The sequence below is a fragment of the Leopardus geoffroyi genome, chromosome A3 (assembly GCF_018350155.1).
Source record: "Leopardus geoffroyi isolate Oge1 chromosome A3, O.geoffroyi_Oge1_pat1.0, whole genome shotgun sequence".
NCBI lineage: Eukaryota > Metazoa > Chordata > Mammalia > Carnivora > Felidae > Leopardus > Leopardus geoffroyi.
In genome coordinates this window covers 83,069,393-83,089,946 of record NC_059336.1, presented here as the reverse complement: position 1 = coordinate 83,089,946, position 20,554 = coordinate 83,069,393, and the positions used below count along the sequence as shown (strand labels likewise).

The 20,554-nt window shown below is 43.4% G+C and overlaps 1 pseudogene; it reads left to right on the top strand.

The window, feature by feature from the left end:
* The window catches only part of LOC123581388, a 34,627-nt pseudogene extending 16,122 nt beyond the window's left edge, over positions 1 to 18,505 (top strand).
* The last annotated feature ends 2,049 nt before the right edge of the window (positions 18,506 to 20,554 follow it).

Genomic DNA, 20,554 nt, shown 5'->3' with positions numbered 1-20,554 from the left:
GGAGCAGAGGCACATGAGGACGCAGGGAAAGTTGCCTGCATAACGAAGCAGGAATCTGCAAAGGAAGAGCAGACATGAAAATCCAAAGGTACCAAACAAGCAGCCTGACAAGGCAGATCTAGCCCTTAGTTGGCTCGCAACATTTTTAAAAATTTGTATTAGTTGTCAAGATCTTCAAAAGAGGAAGTTTTGCATAAAATTCTGAATTTCCAGCTTCTCTGAATTAGAGGAAGAGCTGAAGATGCTAGGCCTTCTTTCTTGTATGGCTACAAGAGACCAGAGCAGAGACCTCTAAACAAGGTGGGTTATGCCAGTGCCTCAACCTCCCCTTGTCTTGCATGACATTTGTTTCCTTCATTTCCCTTCCTTTCAGGGCCCTTGTTGGTGTATGAGTTTGAGGCTCTGTTCCAGGTAATGCAACCTCATGAGAAAATGACCAGCTCAGCCATGATTATCCAATTTCAGTGTCCCCTGTGTTGCCCCAGCTTTCTGCTTTAATAGATCTCCTAGGATATTTATGAGATTCCAGAGCCAGCAGTAAGGCAAGCCAGGAAATGGCACAGTGACATCTTAGAACTCCCCCAAAGGTTTAGAAACTGTCAGAACCAGGTACTTCCAAAGTGAAGGTTAAGGTAGGACTAATATTGGTTGAAAGCCAGATTAAAAGCAGCCCACAGAGACGTCCACTTAGGCTAAGATGGAATAGCAAAGACCAGATTTACCCTCACACCTGACACAATTCATAAAACAGACAGGATAGATGAAACAATTGTTCTCAAGATGTTGGCTATTAGGCAACAAAGTAAAGCCATCACTGAGAGACAGGAAATAAAGACGATGTGCTCTATGACTATCCCAGCTTACTGTTTTGAGATAGTTTCTATTTCCACCCAAGATTGGCAGAACATGCATTCTTCTTTAATGCATACAGGTCATATACCAAAACAGTCCATATTCTGGGCCATAAAACAAGTCTAAAAGGACTTAAGTCAAAGTATGTCCTGAGACCAAAATGAAATTAAAATAGAAATCTATAAGGAAAACATAGCTTAAAAATCCCAAATATTTGAAAACTAAATAATATGCTTCTTAACCATGTGTCAAAGAAGAAATCAAAAGAGAAATTAAAAAATATTTTGGACTGAAGGGAAATGAAAATACAATACATCAGAATTTGTGTGATACAACTGAAGCAGAACTTAGAGGGAAATCTATAGCACCAAACACCTAAATTAGAGAAAATAAAAAGAAGTCTCAAATCAACAACCTCAGCTTCCTTCCAACTTAAAAAAACAGAAAAAGAAGAGCAAATTAAACCCAAAGTAAACAGAAGGAAATCATAATACCAAAAATATAAAAAACATCACTAATTCTACACACTCTTCCAGCAAATTGACGAAGAGGAAAGGAAACACATGAAGCCAGCCAAAGGCATTGTAAGGAAAGAAAACTATGCACCAGCATTCCTTATGAACACGAATGCAAATTTCTTAAAATGAAATTTTAGCAAATTGATTCCAACAATATATAAAAAGAGTAATATATTATGAGCAAGTAGGCTTTATCCCAGGATTGCAAGATTGATTTAACATTTGTAAATCAATCCATTTAACTCATGATAGTAATACATTACAAAAGAAAAACCATGTAGCCATCTCAATAGGCACACACACACAAGAAAGCATTTAACAAAATGTAACTTTCATTTCATTTCAAAGTAGGAATAGGTGGGAACTTCTGCAACCTGATAAAAAAAAAAAAAAAACTATGAAAAACCAACATAGTTGGTAGTGGTGAAAGACTGATTACCTTCCCCCTAACATCAGAACAAGGAAAGGATGATTGCTTTCACCATTTATATTCAACATTGAACTGGAGGTTCTAGCCAGTGCAATAGGCAAGAAAAGGAAACAAAGGTATCCATACTAGAAAGAAAGAAGTAAAACTATCTCTACAGATGACATGATTGCCTATGCAGAAAATCCTATGCAATCTACAAGAAAACCTACTAGAATTAATAATTAATGAGTTTGACGGGGCACTTGGGTGGTTCAGTCAGTTAATATCCCACTCTTGATTTAAGCTCAGGTCATGACCTCGCAGTTTTTTTTTTTTTTCCAATATATGAAATTTATTGTCAAATTGGTTTCCATACAACACCCAGTGCTCATCCCAAAAGGTGCCCTCCTCAATACCCATCACCCACCCTCCCCTCCCTCCCACCCCCCATCAACCCTCAGTTTGTTCTCAGTTTTTAACAGTCTCTTATGCTTTGGCTCTCTCCCACTCTAACCTCTTTTTTTTTTTTTTTTTTTCCTTCCCCTCCTCCATGGGTTTCTGTTAAATTTCTCAGGATCCACATAAGAGTGAAAACATATGATATCTGTCTTTCTCTGTATGGCTTATTTCACTTAGCATCACACTCTCCAGTTCCATCCACGTTGCTACAAAGGGCCATATTTCGTTCTTTCTCATTGCCATGTAGTACTCCATGGTGTATATAAACCACAATTTCTTTATCCATTCATCAGTTGATGGACATTTAGACCTCGCAGTTTTCGAGATGGAGTCCCGCATTGGGCTGTGCACTCTCAGCACAGAATCCTGCTTAGTATTCTCTCTCTCCCTGTCTCTCTCTGCCTCTCCCCGACTTGTTCTCACTCTTTCTCTCTCACAAAATAAATAAATAAATTTTAAAAAGAGAGAAATAGAATTTAAAATATAATACCAATCTACAATGCCATCTAAAAATATGAAATTCTTAGGGATAAATAAGACAAAATATGTGCAATGAAAACTAAAAAAACATCATGGGGAAAACTGAAAGAATACTTGAATAGAGATATACTGTTTTCTTGCATTGGAATAATCAGTATTGCTAAGATGTACATTTTTTCCACGATCTATAGATACAATAAAATCCTGTCAAAATTTCAGCAGGATGTTTACATTATGCATTATGTTATACATATATATGTATACATTACACCTTTCCATTTAAATATTTTTTAAATTAACAAGCTGATTCTATAATTCATTTGGAAAGGCAAAAGACCTAGAACAGCCAATTCTACTTTGAAATGTGGAGGACTTACACTATCTAACTTCAAAACTTAGTATACAATTATAATAATCAAGACTGTGTGGTATTAAATTCAAGATAGACAAGCAGACCAATAAAATAGAAAGAGTATACAAAAAACAAACAAAAACTTGCAAAAGTACAAAGGCAATTTGATGGGGAAATCAAAGTCTTTTTCACAAATGACCTCGAACAGTTAGATATCCACCTACAAAAAACAGAACTTGGACCCACTCCTCATACCATATACAAAAAATTAACTAAAAATGTATCACAGGGGCACCTGGGTGGCTCAGTCAGTTAAGCGTCCGACTCCAGCTCAGGTCATGATCTCACAATTTGTGAGTTCCAGCCCTAAGGCAGGCTCTGTACTGACAGCATAGAGTCTGGAGCCTGCTCCAAGTTCTGTGTCTCCCTCTCTCTCTGCCCCTCCTCCTGCCCTGCTCACACTCTGTCTCTCTCTCTCTCTCTCTCTCTCTCTCTCTCTCTCAAAAATAAATAAGCATTAAAAAAAATTTTAATGTATCACAGACCTAAATCTAAATAAAACCCCAAAATATAAAACTTTTAGAAGAAAACAGGAGAAGTCTTTGTTACCTTGGGTTAAGCAAAGCTTTCTTAGGTATAACACCAAAAGCAAAATAATAAAAGAAAAAAAATTGATAAATTGGACTTCATCAAAATTAAGAACATCTGCTCTTTGAAAGACATTGCTAAATAGACTGGGAGTAAATATATGCAAATCACACATTTCAAAAAGGATTTGTATCTAAAATATGTGAAGAAATCTTAAAACTCAGTAAGAAAAAAAGGTAATCAAATATTTTAGACGGGCAAGAGACTTGAATAGACAATTCGCCAAAGAGGATATACAGATGGCAAATGAGCACATTCAAAGATACTCAACATCATTAGCCATTAGAAAATGTAAATTAAACCACAATAACATACCACTACACACTTACTAGAACGTCTAAAATTTATTTTTTTTTTAATTTTCTAATGTTTATTTTTGAGAGAGAGAGAGACAGTGTGAGTGGGGGAGGGGCAGAGAGAGAGGGAGACAAAATCCAAAGCAGGCTCCAGGCTCTGAGCTTTCAGCATGGGGCCCAATGTGGGGCTTGAACTCACAAGCCATGAGATCATGACCTGAACTGAAGTCAGACGCTCAACAGACTGAGCCACCCAGGCACCCCTAGAATGTCTGAAATTTAAATGACTGACCAAATCATGTGTGAGCAAGGATGTTAAACAATTAGAATGTTCTCATTCATTGCTGTTGGGAATGTAAAATGGTGCAGCCACTTTGGAAAATAGCATAGCAGTTTCATTAAAAATTATATATATACCTACCATGTGGCCCACCCAAGAAAAATGAAAAACTATGTCCCCACCAACAACTTGCATATGAACATGCATAGCAGCCTTATTTGTAATAAACCCAAACTGGACACAATCCAAATGCTCATCAACAAATGAATGAATAAACAAATTGTGGCCTATCAATACAGTGAGATACTTAGCAATAAAAAGAAATGGGCTTTTGACACACTCAACAACATGGATGAATCTCAAAATAATTATACTGAGTGAAAAAAGTCAGAATCTCCCCCCTCCCCCAACACACAGAGCACATGTTGGATTGAATGTATACAAAATTTGAATAGAAAATGCAAAGTGATCTATAGTAACAGAGAGCAAATCAGTAGTTGTCTGGGGATGAAGAGGAAAGAGTAGGGGTAGTTAACATGTCCATTATCTTGGCTATGATGAGTTCATGGGTGTATACATACTTATAAAATTGTACACTGTAAATAAGTGCTATTTATTTCATGACAATCATATCTTAATAAAACAATCTGATCCTTAGGTTCCCTCCCCAAGTCTATGCAGCTAGGTAACTGGTTCTCCATAACCTTGTCATTAGACTTAGGTTTATTCTCTGGAGGAAGTTAACAGTCTGGGGACTAGAGGACAGCAGGCACAAAAGATGGCAAGGGAATTTTAAAAACAAACAAACAGGAAAATCTACATACTAAAGGCTGAGACTTTCCCCGCTCTAGCCCCACTTGGCTCCTGGAACACTGGCAACCAGGCTTATCTCTTCCAGGCGGAAGACTGGAAAACTCTTTTCTGGGCAGGCTCAAGAAAGACAAACATTCTGATACTAGGCGTTCCCTAAAAAACAGCATAGCCAGATAACCTATAGTGAAGCTCGTAACAAGCCCCACCTGTGACATCAGAGCTTCTGGTTGGCATTTTAACATCCCACCTTCACACATAAGCAGACAACTAAAATTAGAATTTGTTCTGCAAACATGAAGGGTTAGACAAGGTGTTTGAACAGGCCACTAGGAAGCATTATCAGAAAATAGAGAAATTAGGGGCACCTGGGTGGCTCAGTCGGTTAAGCGTCCGACTTCGGCTCAGGTCATGACCTTGCGGTTCGTGAGTTTGAGCCCTGCTTCGGGCTCTGTGCCGCCATGTCAGAGGCTGGAACCTGCTTCAGATTCTGTGTGTGTCTCTCTCTCTCTCGGCCCCTCCCCTGCTCATGCTCTGTCTCTCTCTGTGTCTCAATAATAAATAAACATTAAGAAAAAATTTTAATAAGAGAAAAGAAAATAGAGAAATTATCGTATTCTTTAGAGAGAAGTCACTAGAAAATGCCAAAAACTTAAATTGCTCAAGAAGTAACAATTTAAGCCCATTATTAGGATATGCAAAGATAAATATTAAAAGTAGTTGCCTCTTGGGAAGGAAAAGTTGGGAGGGACGAGGGAATAGCTGTAGCAACGAGAATTATGTGACTCTTGAATTTATGTGCCTATGTAACTTTTGTAAAAATTGTGGGAAGTGGGGAGTGAAAGCCAATCAATTGGAGATGAATAAAGCTCTTGAAAAGTCAATGAATAGGATGACACATGTCCCTGTTTGCCAGAGATATTCCCGGTTTTCATCTATCCATAGTGCTTGTTCACTCACCAAATGTCTCCGTTTGGCTAACTTTGTGTCAGGCTGATGCCTCCTGAACCCACTGATCAACCTTAACATCACCTTAGCATGAGACATGGTATCTTCCTCCTGTGATCCAAAAGGAAATACACAGTACCACCTATGAAATATCCTTGCCAAAAAAAACAAGAACAAAAAAGAACTTAAATCTCATCAAGTGTCTCACCTGGGTTTCTCAAAACGCACATCTTGGAACACATGCTTCTTTCTCGTGTGTATAGGATGTTTAGCAACATCCCTGGCCTCTCCCCTCTAGATGATAATAGCACCACCCTGCTGTGACAACCAAAACATTTTCCACCTATTGCCAAACGTCCTTGAGGTGAACGGAGTTGGGGATCTCCCCCCTCATTGAGAACCACTGCTCTACATCTAAGTACCAATTTACAGGACATGGGATAAAGTAATATGTTAAAGGGTACCAGCAGGACACAACCAGCCAAATTGAGAATGTGGGAAATTCTAAAGGACAGATGACCCAGCTTTTTCAATAAACACAAGGTACAAGGGATGTATGAGAAGAAGGACTATTACAGTTTCAAAGCCCTTTTTAAAAAATCAACAAATGCAACATGTGGATTTGTTTGGATCCTGATATAAATTGCAAAAAGGATATTTTTGACACAACTGTAGAGAATTATGGACGAGTTAGGTATTATGACACCAAGAAATATTGTTAGTTTTGTGAGTGTGATGACAGTTCTGTGTTTACATTACTTTTTAAAGCTTTCTGTTAAAGATACGTATTGCTGTATTAATAAAGTGGTGTGAAGTCTGGTTGCAAAGGAAGAAGGTGGGGGATAGATAAAGCAAGCACATCAGAACAAGGACAATTATTGAAACTGAGCAGTGGGTATGTGGGTATTCAGGTACAGTCATCCCCCCTTATCCACAGGGAAGATGTTTCACATCCCCCAGTGGATGCCAAAAACCGTGGATAGTACTGAGCCCTAGTCATACATACCTATGATAAAGTTTAATTAATAAAATTGGCATAGTGAGGCAGGTGAGGTAGCTTAGGCTACTACTATTGACCTTCTGACGATTCATTGGGAGGAGCGTCGGCTTCCCACTGCAGTTGACCGTGGATAACTGAAGCTGCCAAAGCCAAACCACAGCTGGGTGGGGGCGCTAGTCTACTTGCTCTCTACTTTGTGTATGTTTGAAATTTTCCATAATAAAAACTTAAATGGAAGGACTAAAACCCAAGAAATGAATAAAGTATGGCTTACTGGGAAGCACTGGGACTGGGAGTCCAGAGTTCGGGGTTTTGTTCCCAGCTGCTCCGCTAACCAATCTGGTCGTTTTAAGCAGGGAAGTCACTTTTCTGGTTTGTAGGATGAAGTTCGTGGGTTAACAGATTTCTACGATCTCTTCCAGGTGAGGCTGTCAATGACTCCAGGACTTGCAAAAGTGAATTGAGTAACAGCCCCGAGGACTCAGCAATTTCAAAAGTCTGAATGCGTGGTGAAGACGCTGGTGATGAGCTCTGGCCTCGGATTCCCAGAGTCCCTCCTGGGTCCCCTGACTAGCTTAGAAGGAGCCAGATGAACTGCGTTGAAAGGTTGGAACCTTCTAAGTTAGAAAGCGCCTCCTTAACAAGGCTTGCGTCAAACCCCCTCTCTTTAAGCAGCTGTGGCTGCAGTTTGAGTAACTTGTCAGGGAAGTGTGAATTACAAGTCTGTATTACAAAAGTGTTTATTTTCAGCCTTTCCAGAAAACAGTGAGAAAGAGGGAAGCATGCATAAGAAAGCAGCCGGCATCTAAGGCAGAAGTTTGCTTTTCCTTATCCTCTCCCTCTGCCTCTCCAAGTCTTTAACCACAGGTCTAGCCTCCCTGCCCCCGCAAACCTGAGTGAAGCCCTCTGTAGGTTTGGAGAGGTAGAGCAAACAGGAAGAGGGCAGGTGGAGAGGGGCGGAGGAGCTCAGAGGGGCAAAGGAACAAAGGAAGTCCCGGCCTCCCATCCCGGCCAACCTTCCTCGCCCGGCCCTGCTGCAATGAAATGATTCACATGGGACTAATGGCGCAATGCCACAAAGGAAACCCTTATTAGAGAGACCTCCCTGAAATACCCTTGGAAACAGCATCCCAAAGATCTCTCTGGCCTTGCTTTGAAGAATGCAGAAAACTTTCCTTGTCACCATTTGTAGAGCATGGTCCATGGTGAAGGGAAGGGGGGAACTCACACCAGTTCCCCTCCCCTGTACTCCATCCTGGGCCCCAACTAAAACCTCAGCTTCTCTCCTTCAGCCTGTCACAAGGGCCTCCCCACAGTCTTTGGCCTCCAGGGTGGCCTTCCGGAAAGCAAACCTGCCCCACCCACTGAGCCTCCTCTTTAAGATATTTTCACAAGCCCTTCTTGCTGTGGAGATAAAATCCAGTGTACAGGACCTCCAGTAGAAGCAATGAGTACTAATGATTTAAAAGCATCCTCACAAATCTCAGGAGCTGCATGACTCCCTTGGATGAACCTACAATATTCAGAGCTTCTTTACAATATTCAGAGGCCATGCCTAGGGGCAGGACACAGGAATCCCACCCAGATGCTGGTGCTGTTTGCTTTAGGCCTGGACCTCTGGCCTGTCCAACTCTGCATCTCTCCAGTCTCCCCAGACCTCTTTGGTATGCAAGGGCAGCCGCCCTGCAGAGAATGCCTGGAAAAGGACAGCCCCAGATAGTCGATCCCCCAGCCTGAGGTGGGGAGGAAACACAGCAGCCCCAGGAGGGATGGGGAGATATATTCCCAAAGCCTTGTCCACCTGAGTCATCAATCAAAGCAGCTCAGCACATAGTGCTGAGGCAGAGGGAAACAAGGATCCTGAAGGGTAGAGAGAGCCTTAGGTAGCCTGCAGCAGGAGGTGAACCAGGCCACTTCTGGAGATGAAGTGAAAAGGTCTGAGGTAGCTTTATAAAAGAAGGTTTAAGTACACAAGTGGCAAAGGAATAAATTCTCCTGAGAAAATACTGAAACTATTTCAGATGAAGCTACTGAATTAGTTAGGATGTATTGAATTGTAACAGAATGCCCTAACACAGGTGTAAGCAATAAAGACATTTTAATATCTCAAGTAACCAGAAGTTTGAAGTAAAATAGTAATCTGCCTTGGAACAGCAAGAAGATGTCAGGATGCTGGACTGATGTCTCCACAGTTCTCCTGGCTTTTCTCTCGTGGTCATAAGATGGTTGTCACAGCTCCAAGCATCACATTTTCAAACAATATCACCCCAAGACAGACAGGAAGGGGAGAGGCAGAACTCTGTCCACTACACTCTCTGGTATTAGAGCAAACAAATATTTCCTATAAGTCACCAGACGACTAAGTCACATGCCTACCTGTAGGCCAATCACAGGCAAGAGGAGTGACATGACTATACTTGGTTTAGATCATGATTCGATGCCCGGACCTACCTTCCCTAAGCAAATGCTGCCCTTTGATACCTGAACATAACCTGAATTGTTAGCACGGAAGAGTTGGGAGGTGGGGGATGGGAGATGGCTACTATTAGGCAACAAACAGTGTCTACCACTACCGAAGTCCCCTTTGACTGTCTCCCTCAATTTGAACCTCCTCCCACCCTCCCCCCAGTGCAAACCACTATTAGCATTCCAGACTTTACGTGAATATACATATATATACACACAACACACATTAGACAATAGGCTCGGGGTATTTCATAGACCTGTGTGTGTGTGTGTGTGTGTGTGTGTGTGTGTAATAAACTTGCTATCCTCCTTCAGGCATCTTTCTGCAATTTGCTTCACCATTCAACGATATGTCTCAGTGATCCATCCATGTCAATATTTATTGATCTATTCTATTTTTGCAACTGCTGCATGGTGTTCCCTAGTGTAAACATATCACAGTTTATTTAGATACTTCCCTATTGATAGCCTCTTGGTTGTTTTTAAAGTATCTTCTAAGCACTTCCATGGATGAATGCACTGGATAGTCTCCAGTCGTCCCTCCAGATCCATCTTTCTCTGCTCTGTGTTCAGATTGCTGATCACTATAAACAGCATGAACTGGCCCTCTTGCTCTCTGGCATCTGGTTGGGTGAAATGTCTGTGAGTAGCAGGAAATCAGAGAATGTAAGAGAGAGAAGTTGGAGTGTTATTCCCCTGGTTCGTTTCCTGCCACACTGCAGGTCAGCAGGGGCTGTGTTCCTCTACCAAGGCCACAGCTCCTCCAGGGGATGCCCCACGGCTAAAGCTCCCAGGGGGTTCCAATATCTGCTATTACCCCTTGCTGCTTCAGGCCCAAGGGTGGTAGCATCTCTCCCTGCTGTTGACAATCCCTCTGTAGGTGATGTTTTCTGTACCCTAACTGATTTAGCTAACTACATTCATTTAAAAGAGCAAGAACCATGAAGACCCAAACTTTTGATGCATGGCTACATTTGTCCACTAATTTGCCTCATCATTCCTCCCAGCATCGCTCCTTCCCAGCTTCTACTTTCATCTCCTCTCTGTCACTTGGTCCCTGTGCAAGCAGCATCCCAGATGACCCCCACCCTGATCTACCTGGCTCCTGGATTCTACTGTGTGTGCTACGCTTTGAGCACACTGGGTCTTCTTCCTGACTGATCTGTCCTTGTGCAGGGAACCCACAAGATCTTTAACTGGCTGCTGCTTAATGGGAGCCAGAAAACATTCTCAGTTCTCACAGAACAGGACCAGGAATATGCATGTGGCTCCCAATGACAGGAACATTCCCCCAGGGACTGACAAGAGCCCAAAGGCCCCCTCTCAGTCCTCTGAGCTCCCTTACACACCACACACCTCACTTCATGTTTCCTTTTAAACTCAATGCAAAGTTCTCTATGCTAGGCTCTGAGATGAGTTTGGAAACCAGTCAGCAAAGTAGAGCTTTGCAGAGCTCCTAGCAAAGTAGGTAAGACTATGGACTGTGAAATCCAATATATTAAGGTTCAAAGTCTGAGTCTACCACTCAACGGCTGAGCCACCTTATTTAACTGCTAGTGCCTCTGTTACCTCACTGTAAAATTGAAATGATAATATCACTTACCTCTTAGGGTTGTTTTAAAGATACATAAGATAGGGGCACCTGGGTGGTGCAGTCGGTTAAGCGTCCGACTTCAGCCAGGTCACGATCTCGCGGTCCGTGAGTTCGAGCCCCGCGTCGGGCTCTGGGCTGATGGCTCAAAGCCTGGAGCCTGTTTCCGATTCTGTGTCTCCCTCTCTCTCTGCCCCTCCCACGTTCATTCTCTGTCTCTCTCTATCCCAAAAATAAATAAACGTTGAAAAAAAAAAACTTTAAAAAAAAAATAAAAAAATAAAGATACATAAGATATATCTAAATATATACCTCAGAGTTCTTAAAATAGAGCCTAGTCCAGGGAGAGCCCTCCATACATGGATATTTTTTGCGCACGCGCTCTCTCTCTCTCTCTCTATATATATATATATATATATAATATATAAGTTGCTGTGGAGGTAAAAGAAACCATGGTCCCACCCTCTGCCATCTACACTGGAAGATGAAGAGAACATTGTCGTCATAATGAACAACACAGGTGACCCTGTATTTTTGAGGAGCAAGTTACATGGTGTAAATTCCAGTGCAATAGTATTGGAATGGTTCTTTCACATACCTGACTTTTCATATTGCCTGACAGGTTCTTGATTGTAAGCGCCAGGCATTAATGCCTCTTGCGTGCCCAGGGCTTGGCACACAATAGACATTCAAACACAGTCTGTCTAAATACCCAAGGAATGCTTGGACCACATGTTAGAACAAGCACCTTGTTCTTTACAAAGCACTTTGAAAGTGAAGCACCATTTAATCCCCATAACAACCCAGTAAGATAGTTACTATTGTTATCATCTGGACTTTCCAAAATAAGGCAAGTGTGGCTCAAAAAGCTTAGTAGCTTGATTGAGTCCCACAGTCAGTTTACAGTAGGGTTGGTCTGGGACCCATGGCCTTTGACCATAAATACAGAGCCTCCTCCCATAAGGGCCACAGAAGCCCATAAGCTAGAAAAGTCTATCCTCTGCTGAATGTCTTTTTCTGGCCTCCAGGGTACTGTCTTTCTAAACCTTTCTCTGCTCTCTCTAGCTGATACTGCTGGTTCCAGATTCTTCCTTTAGCTAAAGGGAATCCAATTTGTTAGGATTTCTTTTCAGGGAGGCAGATACTCTCCTGTTTATCCAAGTCCCTATCCGACATATAAATGCATAATATAGTCATTAAACCCTGAAATACATGACACAGTCATAACCGCACACAAGCTATTAAAAAGCTCATTACCTTCAGTGTGAGATACTCCCCATGCTCTGACTCTCTCCTCACAGGGCCAGGACAGAACGTTAGCTCCCCAGTTAGGGGAAATGTTTTATTTTCCCTAGGAATCCTTCTAAAAACAGTTGTATTACTGATCAATCCTAGCTTATCTGTATGCTTCTGAATGCATTGGAAAGCAATGTTTAAAAAATTGTGTATCATAAAAAACACTGCACACCCTTTGGGGAAAAAAAATCAAGCAAAATGAAGTAGGTAAAGTAAAAAGTGAAAATGCTCAAGGAAATGAAAATACAAGCCACATACTAGGAGACAATTTTTGCAAAAGTCATATCTAACAAAGGACTGTTGTCCAAAATACACAAAGAACTCTTACAACTCAACAATAAGAAATGAACGACCTGATTTAAAAATGGGCAAAAGACCTGAACAGATATGTCACCAAAGACAATATACAGGTAGAAAATAAGCATATAAAAAGATGTTCAACAACATATGTCATTAGGGGATTGCAAATTAAAACAATAATGAGATACCACTTACTATACACCTATTAAAATGGTCAGATCCAAAATGCTAACTGCACTAAATGCTGGCAGGGATCTGGAGCAATGGGAACTCATTTGTTGCTGGTGGGAATGCAAATGGCACAGCCACTTTGGAAGACAATTTGGCCGCTTCCTACAAAACTATACTATACTCTTACCATACAACCCAGCAATTGTGCCCTTTGGTATTTACCCAAATGAGTTGAAAACATGTCCACACAAAAACCTGCACACGGATGTTTATAGCAGCTTAATTCAAAACTTGGAAGCAAACCAAGACGTCCTTGCCAAAACTTGGAAGCAACCACGATACCCTTCCAACGTGGGTTCATCGACTGTAACAAATGTACCACTCTGGGGGAGGATGCTGGTAGCAGAAGAGGCTGCGGAGGGGTGAGGCAGGGGTTGTATGGGGAATCCCTGCACCTTCCCTGCAGTTTTGCTCTTAAACTAAGAGTGCTCTAAAAATCAGTCTGTTTTTAAAAGTCACTCAGCTTGCTGGGCGCCTGGGTGGCGCAGTCGGTTAAGCGTCCGACTTCAGCCAGGTCACGATCTCGCGGTCCGTGAGTTCGAGCCCCGCGTCGGGCTCTGGGCTGATGGCTCAGAGCCTGGAGCCTGTTTCCCATTCTGTGTCTCCCTCTCTCTCTGCCCCTCCCCCGTTCATGCTCTGTCTCTCTCTGTCCCAAAAATAAATAAACGTTGAAAAAAAAATGGCTAAAAAAAAAAAGTCACTCAGCTTGCCATGCCCTGTCCCACTCCCTATGTGTAATTGTCAAACGTTTAGTGTATTTTCTTCCAGTCTTTTTTTCTTACACACACATAATGTGTATGTATATGTATATGCAAGAGCTTTTTTAAAGGTCAGCACAAGCTATGTATATACAATAACAGTGTCTTGTTATAATCGTGGAAATACTTCAAAGTACCTGCTTGTTCAAGATAAGGAATAGGTAAGTAAACTATGACATATGGTTAGCTGGGCACTGTCTGATGGAAACTGCTTTGGACTTGAAGGTATTTAGAGGAGGAGGAGGAGGAGGAGGAGGAGTTGTGATGGTAGTGGTAGTAGTAGAGTCAGATAGAACTGGATTTAAATTCATGTCTTGCTATTAAACAATTACTGAGCGCTTGCCAAACCTTAATTTTTCATCTGTGCCACAAAAATACTAGTACTTACTCAAAGGGTTGCTAACCAACTAAATTGAGAGAATGCATATAAAGTCCTCAGCGAAGTGTCGGGCACCTCATAGGAGCCGCCATCAGCCACAGTCCCTTCTCAAGGGTAGACCCTTGTCTTAGTGATCAAGCCTGGCACAAAGTCATCAGTAAAATAAGTGCTGGCTGAGTTGAACTAGAGTAGAACATTAAACCTTTTTCAAAGCAATATTTAGAGACATACTGTGAAATTTGGGACTTCAAGCAAGACAAGATTGAGCAGAGAGAATGAAAGGCTGACGCAACATTGAATGGTCTGCAGGAGTTGAGGTCAGGAAGTCCACGCTCTCTGGAACAAAGAGGAAGGACCATCACAGGTGATCTCAGCTGATCTCAGTACCAAAGAGGCGAGTCCCAAGGGGATGCCAGAGTCTGCGGCAAGACTGTCCATCTGCCCTGGCAATGAGGTTTTCTCTGTGCTGCTGTCATGGCCCTCTGTTGACTCAGTGAGAGAGAGAACCCAAACCTGTGCCAAAAAAAACCAAAAAAACAAAAAACACAGAAAAGTAAATTCTGATAGAGGAGAAGGGGAGAGTAAGCTCACGGTCAATCTACGCAACACTGGAGAAACATTTTTTAAAACTAAAACAACTTTAGTTTTATATTACAAATAGATACGTGTCTATTGTCAGGGAGAAAATCACCCACAATCTTACCAGCAAGCGAAAGCCCCTGTTAAAACCTTGGTCTTATTTCCTGTGGATCTTTTTCTATGCTGCAAACATATGTCATACATATATCATTTGGATAAAATATTACATATGTGCATATATGTTCTCCATACATGATATCCTTTTATCATGTCAATAAACAGTCATCCATGACATCATTTTTAATGGCTGAATAGAATTCCAGCGTCTGGCTAAACCATGCTTTATGTAACCAATCATCCATTGTCAGACACTTGGGTCATTTCCAAAATCTTGCTATTATAAACAGAGCTGCCAGGAACTTCCTTAGAGCCACGCAGTGAACTTCTGATCCTCTTTCACAGAAGGATGAAAGAGAACAATGGGCTATTTGCAAAAGTTGACTTCAACTCCAAACCACCATCCCCTTTTCTCCACCCCTGGTGATACCCTGTCCTCTGGAGTCCAGCTGGAGGAATCCACGGTCAGGACCTTAGATTCTTGAGGATTTGCCCCACACCCAGAAAGAGTGTCTGAGCCTTTCTGAACTCATATAATTAGATGTGAGGGCCCTGAAACCAGGCCAGCGCTAGCCCAAACTGGGAAGCAGATGAAAGAAGTCTTGGCTCCCTTTCAGCTCCCTCTTAAGTGTTTCCTTTCCCTAGTACTGTCCAGTCCTCCCAAGAGGCAACTGCCCAGCACCCCAAACCCCTGGGTCCTGCTCTCAGCATCTGATACCCTAATTTCTACAGCTGTGATAGCAGCCAGGCTGGAAAGGCCACACCTTCTGGTAATGTATACTCTTCAAGAAGCTCCCTTTAACATCTTGAGTCAACCAACATGCTTTGAACTAAACACTGCCATAACAAGTGACACAGACTGGGGGGCTCGAAACAACAGGAAGGGATTGTCTCACGGTTCTGGAGGCCACCAGTCAGAAATCAAGGTGACAGCAGTGTTGTGCTCCCTCCGAAGGTGCTAGAAGAGATACATTCCTTGCCTACTCCCGTGTCAGACAGTTGTCAGTCATCTTCGGTATTCCTTGGCTTGCAGCCGCACCCTGCAATCTCTGCCTCTACCCACCCGTGGCCCCCTTCCCTGCATATCTGTGCCTCTGTGTCCAAATGGCCTTCTTCTTACGGGACACCAGTCATACTGGATTTAAGGCCTACCCTCATTCCGCATGACCTCATCTTGACCAATTACATCTGCAGAGACCGAGTTCCAAATATGGTCACATTCTCAGGTTCTGGGGGGAACTCTACTCATGCCCTCCCCCCAGTTCATGCTCTGATAGAGACAACAATGAATATTTTAAAAAATCAAAATTGCAGGCATAGAATTATGATTACAGCTTTAAATGGACCAAGAGGGCTAAAATATGGGGGTATGGGGTGTCCTGCACCCCCAAGTCACCCTGTCTTGTACCTCCTCGTCTGGCTATGCCTATGAGCCAGACTTGCAGCAAGTCTCCAAGGGACCCTCTCAAAATACCTGTGGAATAAGGAATACTTCTTGAATTCTCTCCAGCTCTGTTCAAAAGCCTGGTTTTTTTTCCTCTTTTTTGTTTCTTTTAATGTTCATTTATTTTTGAGAGAGAGAGAGACAGAGTGCAAGCAGGGGAGGGGCAGAGAGAGAGGGAGGCATACAATCCGAAGCAGGCTCCAGGCTCTCAGCTGTCAGCACAGAGCCCGACGCAGGGCTGGAACTCACAAACTGCGAGATCATGACCTGAGCTGAAGTCGGAAGCTTACCTGAGTGAGCCACCCAGGTGCCCCCAAGCCCATTTTTTTCTGACCATAGGTTCTGGAGACAGTTGTGGCAGGGAGAAGACAGACTGTAATGAAGAACGTAGATAGAAAGGCAAAACTGCAAATCTTTCCCAAATTTACTGTGCTTTTTGTACATTTGTTCCCTTTTCTTCTCAGGTTTAAGAAGTAGGAGGAGGGGACTGAAGCAGCACTAGCCTCTTTGAATCCCTGAGCTAGCTCTCTCCTGCCCTGGCTGCTTACTGCTAAGACAGCAGGGCCGCAGACTCCTGGTGAGACAATTAGGCCGAGCCTTTCTCGCCAAGACCTCGGGCAGCAAGCAATCCCTGCATTTCCGGAGCCGACCTTCAGCGCAGCCAGGATAGGGCACGGCTGGGATTTGAGAGCCATCCATCACAGCACATCCCTTGTAGAGGCCACAGGGTTCTCTTCAGAGGCATTTGCCCCAAAGCTCAATCCTCTCCTTAGACAACTTTAAGGGTAATTATTATGTGCCTCCACCAGCTCTCACAGATGACAGGAGTAACTCACAGCAAGTGTGTTCATGGTCCATACCCCACCTACAGTCCCCACACTGTGTCCAGTGGAGACTCTGACCCTGTCTCCAGCCTGTCTTCTGTAGGCACCTTTCATTCTTGGCCTGAGGGTTTTGACTGCTAGTGGAGAGCAGGATGAAAGTGCAGGAGAGGTCGGCCTTTGGGAACAACCCTCAAGCAATGAGTAACAGGAGATGGTGAAAAACGCCCCAACTTTCCTGCCCTTGGGAGGAGGAGGGGCAACTCTGAGTTGTCTGTCTCCCAGAGGTCTCAGCAGAGCTGAGCCCCAGTTGCCCGCAGTGGCAACCTGTTCATTAAAGTACCGTAGATTATCTCTATCTCCCCTCTCCAGGCCCTTCCCTGGGCTTCGTGGCATCTCTTCCAAACAAACTACTTGCACTCAAATTCGTGTCTCCAGGTTGGCTTCTGGGCACTCAACTCAAGATACACAGTGGCATTAGCATGCATTTATTTCTCTCTTGGGTAATGAGCTCCCTACAGACAGGCACCAAATGTTATTCTTCTGAGCACTCACCATTTGGTCCCTGCCAAAGGTTTAATATGCATTACTTCATCTCAACTGCACAACAACCCTTAGAGTCCAGCACTAACATTATCCCATTTTACAAATCAGGAAAATGAAGCTCAGGGAGCTTGAGTCACTTGTCCAAGGTCACACAGCCTAGAGGAAGGAGCTAGGATTTGAATTAAGGAGGTCTCTTTTTGGCGCCTACACCATTAATGATAAATGTCTGTGGAAGAAACAAAGATGCTAGCAGGCAATCCCTGCAAGCATTGGTCCAAAGGGCTCAGGACCAGCTAATTTCTCGAGTGGAGATAGAGGACATCAGAGTGTCCTTCTCCAAATTTCCATGAGTCTTTTTTCTATTCACTTACTGACTCAAGGAGCATTTATTGATTCCTCTCTGTCCAAGGCACTGGATGAGGCCCTGCGCAGGTTACAGAGAAATGCAAAGCAAATTCAAGGGGCTTTTTTGTCCGACATCTTAGTGAGCCTGCAGTGAGGGCAGCTGTTCTCCGAGCTTCACTATGCTACAGGGACAACACGAAGAAAGAGGCTGGAAAGTCGCCCAAGAAAGACAAAGACCCAGTGAACAAATCTGGGGGCAAGGCCAAAAGGAAGAAGTGGTCCAGAGGCAAAGTTCGGGACAAGCTCAATGACCTGGTCTTGTCTGACAAAACGACATATGACCAACTCCTTAAGGAAGTTCCCAACTATAAGCTTATAACCCCAGCTGTTGTCTTGGAGAGACTGGAGATTCAGGGTTCCCTGGGCCAGGACAGCCCTTCAGGAGCTCCTTAGTAAAGGACTTACCAAACGGGTTTCAAAGCACAGAGCTCATGTCATTTACACCAGAAATACCAAGGACAGAGATGCACCAGCTGCTGGTGAAGATGCATACACACGTCCCCCCAACTGTACACTTTGAAAGACAAAACTTTATTAAATCAAAAATAAGCAAATAAATAAATAAATAAATAAATAAATAAAGCAAGCAAGCAAGCAAATTCATGGAGCTCGTAATCTGCAGGGAGTGAGGGAGACACAGATAAGGCAGAAAAAAAATAAATACCTGAAAAAATAAATTACAAGACTAGAGCTGCCATTAGGCAGAAGCGATGCATGGCCTAGTGAGTTGAACAAAAAAGTGCTATGTTTTCAAAGATGAGCTCCGGGAACTGGAGCAGACAGACAACTGGGAGGAAGGGGGGCTTCAAGGTACTGGATGGCCAGAAGTAGGGACAGGGAGGGAGAGTGACATGGCAAAGACATGTGAGCAAAGCCACAAAGCAAGGGGATTCCAGACAATTTGCTTCATCATTCTGCCCTGCCCCCTCCCCCAAGTCAAAGCTAGTTGGGGAGGAAATAGTGATGTTTCCCAGGAGCAAAACCAAGGTTTAATTGCCGAGGATTATGAATACATGGTCACTTGCAAGTGCTTTTCAAGCTAAGACATGCATAAAGGAATACAAACCACATACTAAAGAGGTCACCTTTCCTTCAGGTCTAAAGGCTGATTGAGTAAGTGTGACCTCCACGACTCCTGCTCCGAAAACTTGGCACCAGAGGACACTGCGTAACCACCCGCTCTCACTGTTGTGCTTGGATCACACTGCCTGGAATCTGGGAGTCACAAACTTTGGGGATTGAAGATATTTCCCCGAAGGCTTGGCAGCCAAGACCTCATTTACAGCTCCTGTTCTGGGAGAGGATTGATTCTTTGCTCACTTTCACCTTCTCCCCAGTGAGGGGGTGGGCAGGCCACATTGGCACATGGGGTGAGAAATGGAAAGCGCCCAGCCAAGGTCTCTGCACAATTTGGTAGAGATCAGGCATGGAAAGCATTGAGGACTCTGGGCTACCATGGGCAGAACTTGCTGAAAGGACCTCACCCTTGGTGGAACTAAGAGCCCCCACTATCCTTCAACCACCCCCAAATTAACAAACAGCCTAAGTAGACTCAATGTCTGCTATGCAAACACAGCTTCAAGATCTGCCACCAAGTCCCAACCGGCGGCTGCCCCCAGGCCTCTTCCAAATAGAAATTCCACAGCCACCATTCTCGCCAGCTCACCTGGGGCAGCTAGAGTTTTACAGCCATGGCTATAGGAAGACAAAGGCTGGATCCAAGTCCTAGGAGGTTCCAGAGAGCTTTGCTGTTCACTCCGCAAGAGCCTGAAGCCCAACTAACACCAGCGGTTGTTGAAATGACATTGTGTAGCCAATCGGCCCACGTGGGGATGGTATCAGTGGCTTTCCTCACACTGCCACAAAGGCCAGGCGAGTGTAGGCGTGCACTCTGATGCCTGTGGGACTGCCCTTGCCCACTTGGTGCTGAGAGCAGAAGCATAAACGTTTCCCCATTTTCTCTTCCTCACCTCAGGATGTTCCTGAGATGCATTTCAGAAAGCTTCTCAGAAGGTGGCCAATTCAATAACACATCCTCTTATTGGCTCTTCCTCCTTCCCCATCTCACTCTCAGATAGGTAACTCACATAGAAGCATTCTTGTCAGGTGCTGCTTTCAGGAGAACAGGAAGGCACTCAGAAACCTCAAAAGATATCATACTTGGCTTCTGAAAATGAGCCCAACAGACCACAGCAACGAGGCTTTTCTCTATCCTTGCTTATGCTTGTGTTGAATGTGTAAGCAGTCCAGCATTAACTCTGAGAGAAGTTCTCAATACATCCAGCCCAAAGAAGGAGAAAATGATCCTCTACCTATGTAAGAGAGGTGTGGCAGGTAAATTCTTTTCGCTAAGTTCGATTTCATTTTGTGGATTCACTAAAACCCATCTTGTGCAAGAGCCAGCGATTCACCATGTAACAGTGGGAAGAGCAGGGCCATTGGAAATGGGAAGCTTGCCACACTGCTTACATCCACACATCAGGACACAAAGTCAGGTGACATGGCTTAGCTGATGCCCTCGACTCGATATAGGGATTTTAACCAAATATAGCAAGGAGGCTTCCATTTG